Source organism: Lissotriton helveticus, chromosome 6 (assembly GCF_964261635.1).
Source record: "Lissotriton helveticus chromosome 6, aLisHel1.1, whole genome shotgun sequence".
Classification (NCBI taxonomy): domain Eukaryota; kingdom Metazoa; phylum Chordata; class Amphibia; order Caudata; family Salamandridae; genus Lissotriton; species Lissotriton helveticus.
In genome coordinates, this window is record NC_136067.1 from 721,561,411 (window position 1) to 721,573,617 (window position 12,207).

A 12,207-nucleotide genomic window follows, 5' to 3' on the forward strand; every position below is an offset into this window, starting at 1 on the left:
ACTTCGTCTGCATATCTATTACCTTGCGACACAAAATCTGTATTTTTGGTGTGGGCTACGCATTTGACAATTGCAATTGCTGCTGGACCTTGTAATTAAGCATGAGCGCAAAATCCGCTCCGATCGCGGATTTTGCGGATTTTCGGTAAATCCGCGATCCGCGAACTCTCGCGAATTTACCGAGAATCCGCAATCCGCGATCGGAGCGGATTTTGCGGTCAAAAGTTCAAGCCTAACATAATTTACGATGGCGCCGGCAAGCTACCAGCGCCATCCTCAAATGGTTACTTAATTAGCTTCGACAGGAAGCTCTAACAGATAAGATAAAGCAGGGGCTCGAGCGCCTGCTTTATTTTATCAGTTGGAGCTTCCTGTTGAAGCTAATTAAGTAACTTTTGCAGGATGGCGCTGGCAGCTTGCCGGCGCCATCGTAAATTATTTAACTGGTGGTGTCTTCATCTTGAATAAATATGAAGGGCAGGGTTCATTCGGGCACGACGGTCCTGGCACAAAAAATAAACCTCAACAGGAAACACTTGCAGATATCAATAAAGCATGTGCCCTAGTTGAAGATTAAATTCAGTGACTCATTTGCATCTTTGACTTTCACGAGCGCAAACCCCTTTTATACACACAAGAGGCATGTGCGCTCGCATGGAAGCCCCGTCCGTTTGGCCCCGCCCACACACTCGAGGTGTGCACCGTCTTCCCGCCATTTACCCACTATGATGGACATTTCACTCAAGGGACCCCTGCGCACTTCGGCGCGATTGCATAGTAACACACACTTGGTCGCTGGAACTAGTTGAAGCGCAAATGCAGTGACTCATTCATCAGCCCAAAAAAAATCGTGAGCGTTGGGAGGCTGGGCAGATGTGCCTTCTTCCCAAATATACCATCGAAAATCCGCTGTGATGCTGGCCAGAGGCATTTGCATCTTTGACTTTGACGAGCGGAATCCCCGTGCTGTTCCTGTGACCAGGGGCTTCTGTCTCTTAATCTGCTGCTCTGATCGGTCTCTGACCTTTTATACACACAAGCGGCATCTTTGACTTTCACGAGCGCAAACCCCTTTTATACACACAAGCGGCATGTGCGCTCGCATGGAAGCCCCGTCCGTTTGGCCCCGCCCACACACTCGAGGAAGCCCCGCCCCCAAATCCGCCGATCCGCATAATCCGCGGATTTTGCGGATCCACGATCCGTGAATCCGCAAATTCGTGAATCGTGGATCCGCAAAATCCGCCCATGCTTACTTGTAATGCTTCTAACAACAGTCGGACAAATTCCCCATTTCGAATAGGCGAACCAGAGGAGGTCATGTAACCTCTCTGAGACCACAACTGCCCAAAATCATGAACTACACCGAAACCATATTGGCTATCGGTATAAATGGTGACTCTAATTTTGTTTCCTGCTATGCAAGCACGTGTCAATGCAATGATTTCTGCCACCTGAGCGGAGTGTACTCCTTCCAGGCAAGCGGCTTCTACAACTCCAGTAATGGTACAAACAGCATAAGCTGCTCTCAACCTACCAGTATCGTCTCTTAAACATGAGCCATCAACAAAGAAAATTTCATCAGGGTCGATCAACGGCTCATCCACAATATCTGGTCTTGGCTTCGTGCATAGTTCAGTCACATCAAGGCAGTCGTGATCTTCACATTCCTCGCCTTCTATATCATTAGGAAGTGGCATCAATGTAGCGGGATTCAAAACAGAGCACCTCTTAAGGGTCACGTTCTCCGCAGCAAGTATAACTTGCTCGTAGCGCGTGAGCCTACTACTGGTCAAGTGCTGTGTCTTGGTCCTGGTCATTAACAGTTCTACAGAGTGAGGTACATACACCACTAACTGGTGTCCCATGACAATATTTTCACACTGCTCAATGCTGACACCTGTTGCAGCAACGGATTTGAGACATCCGGGCAACGCTGCGGCTACCGGATCTAAAGTAGCCGAAAAGTATGCAACTGGTCTACGGGCATTTCCATGAATCTGTACCAACACTGACAAAGCACAACCCTCCCTTTCGCAGCAGAAAAGTGAAAATGGTTTTTCATAGTCAGGCATCCCCAAAGCCGGAGCACGACACAAGTCCTCTCTCAGCTGTAGAAATGCCATCAAACAATCCTTGTCCCATGGTACCGGATCACTCACCTCCTTGTGCGTCAGTTTTTGTAAAGGTTTTGCTTCCAGTGAAAAGTTAGCTATCCACTGTCGACAATAACCAACCATTCCTAGGAACATCCTAACTTCTCTCTGTGTCATAGGCGCGTTCATCTTCATTATCGCCTCTATCCTATCTGGTGACACTTTGCGCTTTCCTTTTTCTATCCTGTGACCCAAGTACTGTACTTCTGTCAGACAGTACTGCAATTTGTTCGGAGATACCTTATGCCCATTTTCAGCTAAATGGTTCAACAAGGCAATGGTATCTATCTTACAAGCCTCTTCCGTTCCTGACGCAACAAGTAGGTCGTCTATGTACTGGACCAAAACCGAGTTCTGTGGCAGTACTAGACTTTCAAGATTTTTCTTCAATAGCTGGTTGAAAATTGATGGGCTTTCTGTATACCCTTGTGGGATACGACACCATGTTAGGACACGATTCTCCAGCTTAAAAGCAAAAAGGTACTGGCTCTCCTCATCTAATGGAATTGAAAAGAAAGCCTGACAAAGATCTATCACTGTGAACCACTCAGCTTGGAATGGTATCTGAAACAATATCACTGATGGATTCGGTACCACTGGACAACATGAAACAACTATGTTGTTAATCTTTCGAAGATCTTGCACTATTCTAAATTTCCCACTAGGTTTCTGCAAACCCATAATCGGGGAGTTGCATGGACTACCCACGATTTCCTTCAGTATTCCCTGTTGAATCATAGAGTCGATTACGGGTTTTATTCCTGCAATCGTCTCCGGGGTCAATTTATATTGGGGCGTTCTTGGATATTCAGCATTTGGTTTTACCATAATCTTCACTGGTTCTACTCCTTTGATCAGTCCTATCTCTTCTCCAGTAAAATCCCATACCTCTGATGACACTGCATCTCGTAAGTCCCAAGGAAGGTCTTCCACAGTCAGGGTAGGATACAGTTCTATGCATGTTCTCGAATTTGTAACTTTAAAAGTAGCATCATCGTCTGTAGTCTGTACCTCTACTCCCTGAGGTGTGCAGTATATTGTACAGTTCAGTTTGCACAATAAGTCCCTTCCTAACAGACACACAGGACTAGAATCACATACCACAAACTGATGTTCATCGGTGTAGTTTCCTATTTTCACTGATACTGGTTCCGTCAAAGGGCTATTCATTCTCCTATTTGCAACTCCTACCACCTGAATCATTTCCCCCGACATTGGTAGATCTGGAACCACTGCCGATCTCAAAGTTGATCGAGTAGCTCCAGTATCCACCAAGAATGTTGTAGGACACCCTGCCACTTCAGCCTCAACAAACGGTCCTCTTTGATCCACCTCTAAGACTGCCCCGAGGGTACAGTCCTCCTCTCTATTTACACGTCGTCCCGTCAATAGATCAACGTAGTAACACTCTTCTTTACCTGTGAAAAAAGGCATTTGTCTATAGACCTTTCCCCCTGTCGTAATCTTTGGTGGCTGCGGGAACTGAGCTCGAGGAGCCGAAGTCCCCCCTTTGGCCACCTTGCCCTTTGTCACTGTCACCCTTTGGGCTGGAACTTCCTGTACTTCCTCCTCTAGAACTTCTAGTCCTCCGTTTTCAGGGTTATAGGGACACTCGCGTCTCCAATGTCCCACCTGGTGACACTGGTGGCACTTTGTCGTTTTTTCCAATGTAGCAAAGTCTATTCTAGGTCTCGGATTTTCCTTGTTGTCCTTATTCTGACTGTTTGATTTCCGTCCCATTGTCCCTGTTCCCTGTTGCTGCTGTCCTCCCTTTCCAGCTGACTTCATCTGCACCATCATCAGTTTCTCCTTTAGTTTCTTTGCTTTGGACTCTATTTCATCACTGCAATACCTTGCGTATCTCAAAATCTCATCCAATGGTTTGTTTTGCCAACAAATTAAATGTTGCTGAATCATCAAGCAAATATCAGGTCTCAACCCCAAAACAAACTTTGATACAAACTGTCCTATATCCTTGGGATCCATTACATCTAATCCACTGTATTGTTTGAACGTTTTCAGCAATCGTTCATAATACTCATGAACTGTCTCCTTGGGTTCCTGTCTGGTTCGGTCTATTTTTACCCAATCTATGTCTTGTGGTGGCACCTTCTCCTTCAGCCATGTCATCACCCTTTCATATTTTACCATTACACTCTCTGACGGTCCATTAGTACGAGTATCCCTTTCTGGTTCTGCCGTTGGCCACTCGACACTAACCTTGCATGCTATCCACAAGTCTCCTGGGACCACAATATCAAACAAGGTGTTCAAATCAATCCACAATACTTTTGAAATCTTGACAAACCTCTCTACCTGCTTGTACCACTCTACAGGATTCTCCCTTAACTTCGGAAATGAGTTTGTAAATACAGCCAAATCTCCCCTACTCCAGGGCACGTGTACATAATTCCCATTCGCTATTTCTCGCAAAGGGAATGCCTCCATCTGCATTAGCCTTCCCTCCGGAGACATCACATTCGTACTCCGCCTAACAGTTCCCTTTTTGGACCACCTCTCTTCCCATTTGTCCAGATCTCTCCATGCTCTTATTCCTGTGATCAGTTCCCTTATGTGTGTTTTTAATCCAGTTGTCCTCCTCTCATCTAAGTCCTGATCTGAATAATGCAACCTGTGGTTACCCTGTAATGCCTTGGTTCTGGACAAATCTACCATATACTTGTCTGCCAGTTCAGACAGTTTCTCATGAGTTGCTCTTGCCTTCCGAGTAATATCCTTTGCTATAAACAGCAGCTCATCTTGTTCGTACATGTCGATCCTTTCTAAAGACAATGTACCATCTATTATATCGTCCAGATCAGATCTTAAGCTGGTTACATCGAGTCTTTTGGCTTTCATTACAGCTCTCAGTATGCAATCTCTAGAGAGTCTATTTACATCTCTCCCATCACAGCTCTGAGTCCTACGTCTAGGCTCAGGCGAGTTACGGGGAGTCCTCCCATGCTCCCATCTCTCCAGGTCCCATGCAGTTCCATCCTCTCTGGGTGTATGGTGAAACACTCCTCTATTTCCCATAGTCCCACCTTTCCCATTCTGCCTGGTTTCTCTAGGTGCATGGTAAGACATTCCATTATTCCCCATGTCTTCACAATTCGCCTGTGACCTCTGATCACTCGACGCATGGCAAGATCCTTCACTGTTCCCCATGCTCCCACGATTCCAGTGCTGTACATTATCGCCAGGTGCGTGGTGAGTGCACCTAAACCTATCCCTATATTCTTGGGTCCTTTGGTCTCCCCCACTTTGGATGAGACGAGGCGTCTCTCCACACTCCGTACTTCTGCCTTTTTGCTCCTGTCCATTTCCTCCGTCAATATGACGTGTAACTCCTCTATTCTCCTGACTTTTACCGTCCCACTCCTGACTGCCCTCGCTAGCCCCGCAGTGAGATAATGTCCCGTTGCCTCGACTTCCCCATTCAGCTTCTGCTCTTGACCTGTTGCTCGGTGCTTCTGTGGACCTATCCCATTCCCTCAAGTCAGCCCTCAACTCTTTATAGGATTTCGGCCGTGGTCCCCTCAGGTCCATAGGTCCTCTCTGACCCCCCTGTTCTACTACGGGATCCACTGCTGAATCCAATGAGGTGCTCCACGTTATCGGTCCTGGCAATTTCCTCCAGGCATTTGTCGTGTTATTCCTTCTTTCCATCTCAACTCTTTCTCTGTCTAGCCGTACCTGTTCTTCCTCTCCCCCTTTCTCTGGGTGATAAACCGACACTATAGGACCTATGGTAACGGGTACTTGAAGAGCATCTGGCAATCCATAAGACTCAACCCTCTCTGTTGCTGGCATCTTCTGCACCACAACCCTTCCGACTACTCCCTGTACAGGACTATGTTGAGGTATCTCCTCACCTTTGGTAGGTACCCAATTCGCGATAGGGAGTGGCCTATTTCCTTTCATGTCAACCCTGTCTTCCTTTAGGAGCTCCGTACCTTCTGTCTCCCTATAGTCCGGAGGCGCTCTATCTATCAACAACCTATTTATTAGGTTATCTTCCGACTCGCTCTCATCATCTTCTTCTATTGGTCTCTTTTCTCCTGTAACCTCTCTCACTGGGTACAACTTATCCACTTCAATCTTCTGTACCCTCCATCTCTTAGCCTCCGCATCCCATTTGGCATCTTGCACTGCCCTTACTGATCGCCGTACCCTTTCTTGGCGTCTGTTCTGACTCCTGTCGTGCGCCGCCCTAATCCATGCATTAAGGGCCTCAAACTGTGTTGGTCTAGGCAAAGGTCTCAATGAGGACATAACTGCTTTCAGTTGATGCAACACTTCTAGTCTAAATGTTCCGTATTTCAGAAAAGTCAGTTCCTCATTCCCCTCTGTAATCTTACTCCAAGCATCCAGCCACAGTATAGTATGTAACCCAACATTCGTTGCCATATAGTGAGCTGGTGTACCCTCCGGCGGTGCCTCTTCCCCGTAATAAGATTCTCTTCTTTTTCTCTTAAAAATCCCTCTCAAACATTTAAAACACTTCATGTTCAAAATTTACGAATTTCTATTTTCTCCGCGTTCGTTTACTTCTTGATGACAATCCACCAATCTCAGCGCGGTTTTCGCTAACTGGCCTATCACAGCGCGGCTCTTCGCTGACGTCACACCAACCGCCCTATCACAGCGCGGCTCTCGCTGACGTCACTCGTCCCCCTTTCGCAGCAGTTCCCCTCCTTTCTCCGCTCGTCTCCCGGTCATGCATGCATCCCATTCATACTCTGGAAAATTATTACTTCCGACCAAGCGATCACTTTTCCTTGACTGTACGTTCACAGTCTAACTGTAATTGTCACCTTAACTGACGAAATGTCTTTCCGTTGGTCTAGACAATCGCCTTCTCTGATAGGTTACTTGCACACGGTAACTTTCGACCTGCGTCCGTTACCCACACACTCACTCTTGCATTCCCCCTATCTCGGTCCTGCGGGCGATCAATGGTACCTCATGACCCCCTTTTCTCTGGTCGACAACTACTCTGGATGTTCGATACACCCGAACCACTTAAGCTCTTCCCTGAACTTAAGATTTTCACCAGTTCACCGGTTCCCCCGTTTCCCAGGTTACCAGTTTACCAGTCTGCCAGGTTGCGCGCGCTCACAACCCTCTCTCATTCACTCTACAGGCATTCAACTCCGCATGACATTACAATACAGATACAACACAAAACACCGCAATCTGTCCACGTATGACCCTTGTTATACTCACTCTCGTCCGATTCTGCTGCTTTTCTCTCGCGCCGTCAGCACCCTCTTCGGCAGGCCACCTCTCGATCTCTAGGGACCTTGGGGTAAACTTAACCTAGTCTAGATCACCTTCCTCAAGAAGGTAACCATCCTCACTCTGCTACCAACTGTTAACGCGGGATTTCTGGTCTATTGTTATAGATCTAGATCCCAACTCCGGTCGACTGAACCGTTGGTACCTGTCATAGAGTAAAAGGCAATCCACTACTAGCTCAATCAGTTAATGACTTAGTCCACTCTAAAGAACCACTTAAGCTTAAAAGTTTAAAAGTTTATTACAAAGCCAAACTTAACTGAAGATACAAACATCTCAATATAAGGTTCAAAAGATATACGGGTATCAATACAAACATAAATTTTCTAAATGCTCTTAGTCGGCAGAAGAATATTACCAAAACCAATTCAAAAATCATCAAAGTTGCAAGAATAGATACAAGCTGTAGCTTATGAGTCATTTACAGAAAGGAAGAAAATCAGATTAGACTGTCCCTATACTAGACTAAGTGACATCCCTATTTAGCAAGATTTTAACCTAAAAAGGTGTCAGGAGTGGTGACTTCCAAAGAAGATCACACACTTCCCTTAGTCTCTGTTGCAAAAACGATGTCTCGCAGTTCCCTATCTGCCTACCCATCCGCTCTCTTAGGTTCCTCAGACCATCTGCCTTAACTCCACCCAGAGGTGCTGTCCCTAATACAAAATCACATTTACAATAGAAACGCCCTTTAGAGACGCCCCTCACGTGGTGTTGGTTCTGGCATTTTCCATGCTGATACTCCTCTGGGCCCATCATTAGCGTTGACCTTGCTTCCCAGGCTCCTCTCCGGCAAGACGGTACCCCCCAGGAAATTCCTGAAGCCTCCTCCAGGCCTGTGCCTGGTTCTCTTGAACAAAAGTCTATTCATCACTTTCTTGATTGGAACCTCCTCGCACCTGCAAACAGACACTTGTACTGTGGGCCTCAAATTCCGGCCTCCACCGTATCTTCTGAGTCGTAAACCTTCGAGCAAGCTCCACAAATTGTGCCTAGCACGACCTTTCTCTAACGAGCACATACAGATCAAAAGAAACGACTTTGTCTATTCAGGCCTATTAGAATTACATGAACGGGCCTGTGCACTCTGCAAAACATTTAATTTCTTAATCTAAACAGTATTCTAACTTATTACACACAATGATTATATGAAACATCTATAAAACATATATTTCAGTTCTATAATCAAAAAAATACCTTGAATTATAACAACATCAAAATCCATCATCGTGTAAGAGTGTAACAGCATCTTGTACTCTATGTGAACTGCCATGTGGCCTACACATTTCTACGTTTAGCAGAATTACATTTTCCCCTACAACAGCCACATAACATGGGATTTCAACATCATTCTAACATCTCTACAAACATCTACATTAGTTCTTCACACTTGATATAAGTATTCTATTTTCAATTAAACACTCTTTTGTATTTTCACTCTATAGATTCGACACTCTTATATAATGTTTACTAAACCAATACAACGTGCTTGTAAATATGGTGCACTTCTATTTTTTCTTGATTTCCGCTCTCTCACCAGCCTCCGACTCAGACAACTCGTCACAACACCCTCCCACTCTGCCAGACACATGCTTGACCCCATCTTCTCTGTAAACTCCCATGTCTCCTTCAACCACACCACCGAGCTCCCCTGGACCGACCATCGATGCATCCACTTCACCTTCTGGAAACCCACCATGCACCACCGCACCCAACAGATGCCGCGCCGCTGCTGGAGCAATGTCACCGAAGAGCAGCTATCCACCACCCTCACCCGGAGCCCACCCGCAGACCGGACCGACCCCGACACCGCCGCTCGCAATCTCAGACAGTGGATCGACGACTGCGCCAACACCCTCGCCCCACTCAAGAAACCCTCCAACAGCCACACTAGCAAGAAAGCCAGCTGGTTCACCGAAGACCTCCAGGCCTCCAAGCAAACCTGCCGAAAACTGGAGAAGAACTTGATCCGCAAACGAACACCAGAAAGCTACGCAGCCCACAAGAACGCCACCCGCAGACACCACCACCTCATCAGATCCACCAAAAGGGCCTCCTTCAAAGACCGCCTAGACAACGATGCACACAACAGCAAAGAGCTCTTCAACATCATGAAGGAACTCTCCAACCCCAGCTCCAACACCAATGACATCCCACCTTCGCAAGACCTATGCGACACACTGGCCACCTTCTTCCACCGCAAGATCGCAGACATCCATGACAGCTTCAACGCAGCGACCGCCCCAGCAACCGCTGAAACCCCCGCTACCACGACCACCATCCAGACCAACTACCTGCTCTCCTGGACCAACATCAACGAAGACGACACCATCAAAATCATGAACACTGTCCACTCCGGATCCCCGTCAGACCCTTACCCGCACCACATCTTCAACAAACCCAGCACCGCCATCGCACCCCTTCTCCGGAAAGCCATCAACATCTCCTTCGAGACAGCGACCTTCCTGGAGAGCTGGAAGCACGCCAAGATCAATGCCTTAATCCAGAAAAGCAAGGCGGACCCCAAGGACCTCAAGATCTTCCGACCCATCTCCCTGCTCCTGTTCCCGGCAAAGGTCATCGAGAAGGCCGTCAACAAACAACTGACCAGCTTCCTTGAGGAGAACAGCATCCTTGACCCCTCCCAGTCCAGGTTCCACAGCAACCACAGCACCAACACTGCCCTCATCGCCGCCACCAATTACATCAGGACCCTGCTAGACAATGGAGAAACCTTGGCCCTCATCCTCCTGGACCTATCAGCCGCCTTCGTCACGGTCTCCCACCGCACACTACGATCATGCCTCTATGACGCCAAAATCCAAGAGAACGCCCTGGACTGGACCACCTCCTTCCTCTCCAACAGAGCACAGAGCATCCGCCTTTACCCCTTCCGCACCGAAGCCAACAAGATCATCTGCGGCGTACCCCAGGGCTCTTGCCTCAGCCCAACGCTGTTCAACATCTACATGGCACCACTCACTCACGTCGCCCGACTTGAACATCATCTCCTACGCCGATAACACCCAGCTGATCCTCTCCTTCACCAAAGACCCCCACACCGCCAAGACCAACCTCCACGAAGGAATGAAGGCTGTCGCTGATTGGATGAGGAGCAGCCGACTGAAGCTGAACTCCAACAAAATGGAGGTCCTCATCCTCGGTTCCACCCTCTCGGCCTGGGACAACTCCTGGTGGCCGACTGCACTAGGAACAGCCCCAACACCCACTGACGATGCATGCAACCTAGGGGTCATCCTCGACTCCACCCTCGCCATGACGAAGCCGGTCAACGCTGTCTCTTCCTCCTGCTTTAACACCCTCCGCATGCTCTGCAGGATCTACAAGTAGATCCCCACTGAAACAAGAAGGACGGTCACCCAGGCCCTTTTCAGCAGCAGACTGGACTGCAGAAATGCCCTCTACGCAGGAGCCTAGGCCAAACTCCTGAAATGGCTCCAATACAGCCAGAGCGCCTCCGCACGCCTGATCCTCAACACCCCTTGCCGCAGCCACATCACACCCCACCTGAGGGACATGCACTGGCTTGTGTTAACAAGGGGATAACCTTCAAACTGCTCACCCACACACACAAGGCACTCCGCAACACCAGACCAGCGTACGTCAACAGTTGACTCAGCTTCTACACCCCACCCGCCAGCTCCGATCAGCAGACCGCGCCCTCGCTACTGTCCCCCGCATCTGAAGAGTGACTGCCGTTGGCAGATCATTCTCCTACCTCGCCGCCAAGACATGGAACCCCCTCCTCATCCGCCTACCGCTGACCCAAGACATACTGACCTTCAGAAGACTCCTCAAGACCTGGCTGTTTGAACAGTAGCAGCACTCACCCCCCCTTAGCGCCTTGAGACCCTCGCGGGTATGTAGTGCACTTTACAAATGCTTGATTGGTTGACTGATTGATTGAAGTGGCATCCCTCTTTCCAACAGCGTTGGTAGCCGGAGAAGAAGTTCAGGACAGTGCTGATGTAGAAGACCAGCAAAGAGTACCAGCTGAGTGGAAACGCGGGGGCATATTTATCAAAGTTTCACACAACGCAGCAAGCCACCTTGCTGTGCTACACTGTGTGAATGATAGAGGGCAGGAATGTGCCATATTTAACATTATACAGCGCATTCCGGCTCTCTGACTGTGCTGGTGCACAGTATGCTGCCTAGTGTCATTGCAGGTACCCTTTCACCATGATGCGTTGTAGGCAGGATTGTTTTTGTGCATGAAGAAAGAGGTCCACAAGTGGGGATACCGGAACACTTCTTAAATATATATAACTTCTCAAGTGTAGAATTTCACCTTTCCTCAGGAAGGCCAGCAAATTCAATTAATAAAGAGACAGATTATGCAGCCTATACACATAGATTACAATGGCCGAATTCTTCATCATGAAGTCAAAAAAGGGCCAGCACAAAGCATTTGTGTATAATTTCAAAATGTTTTTCCAAACAGCATAAATCTACCTCACAACCTCTTTTTTTTATAGAGATGAAGAAGAAGGTGGACAGAGTAGCCTCATAGGCTGTCATTATATGGCTAAAAGGAGACTGTGCCTTTAAGTACCCAGAGACCAGAAGTACCCCATCATGCTCAACAGGTGGCAGTTACTTCAGTTCTTTTTGAAGGTGTAGTGTGAAAGCTGTAGATTGTATGAATAACTGTCCATTCCACCGAGGAGGAGGGATGATTGCTTATGACTTTCATGAAAATTACCCTACGAGAGAACAGGAGTTATAG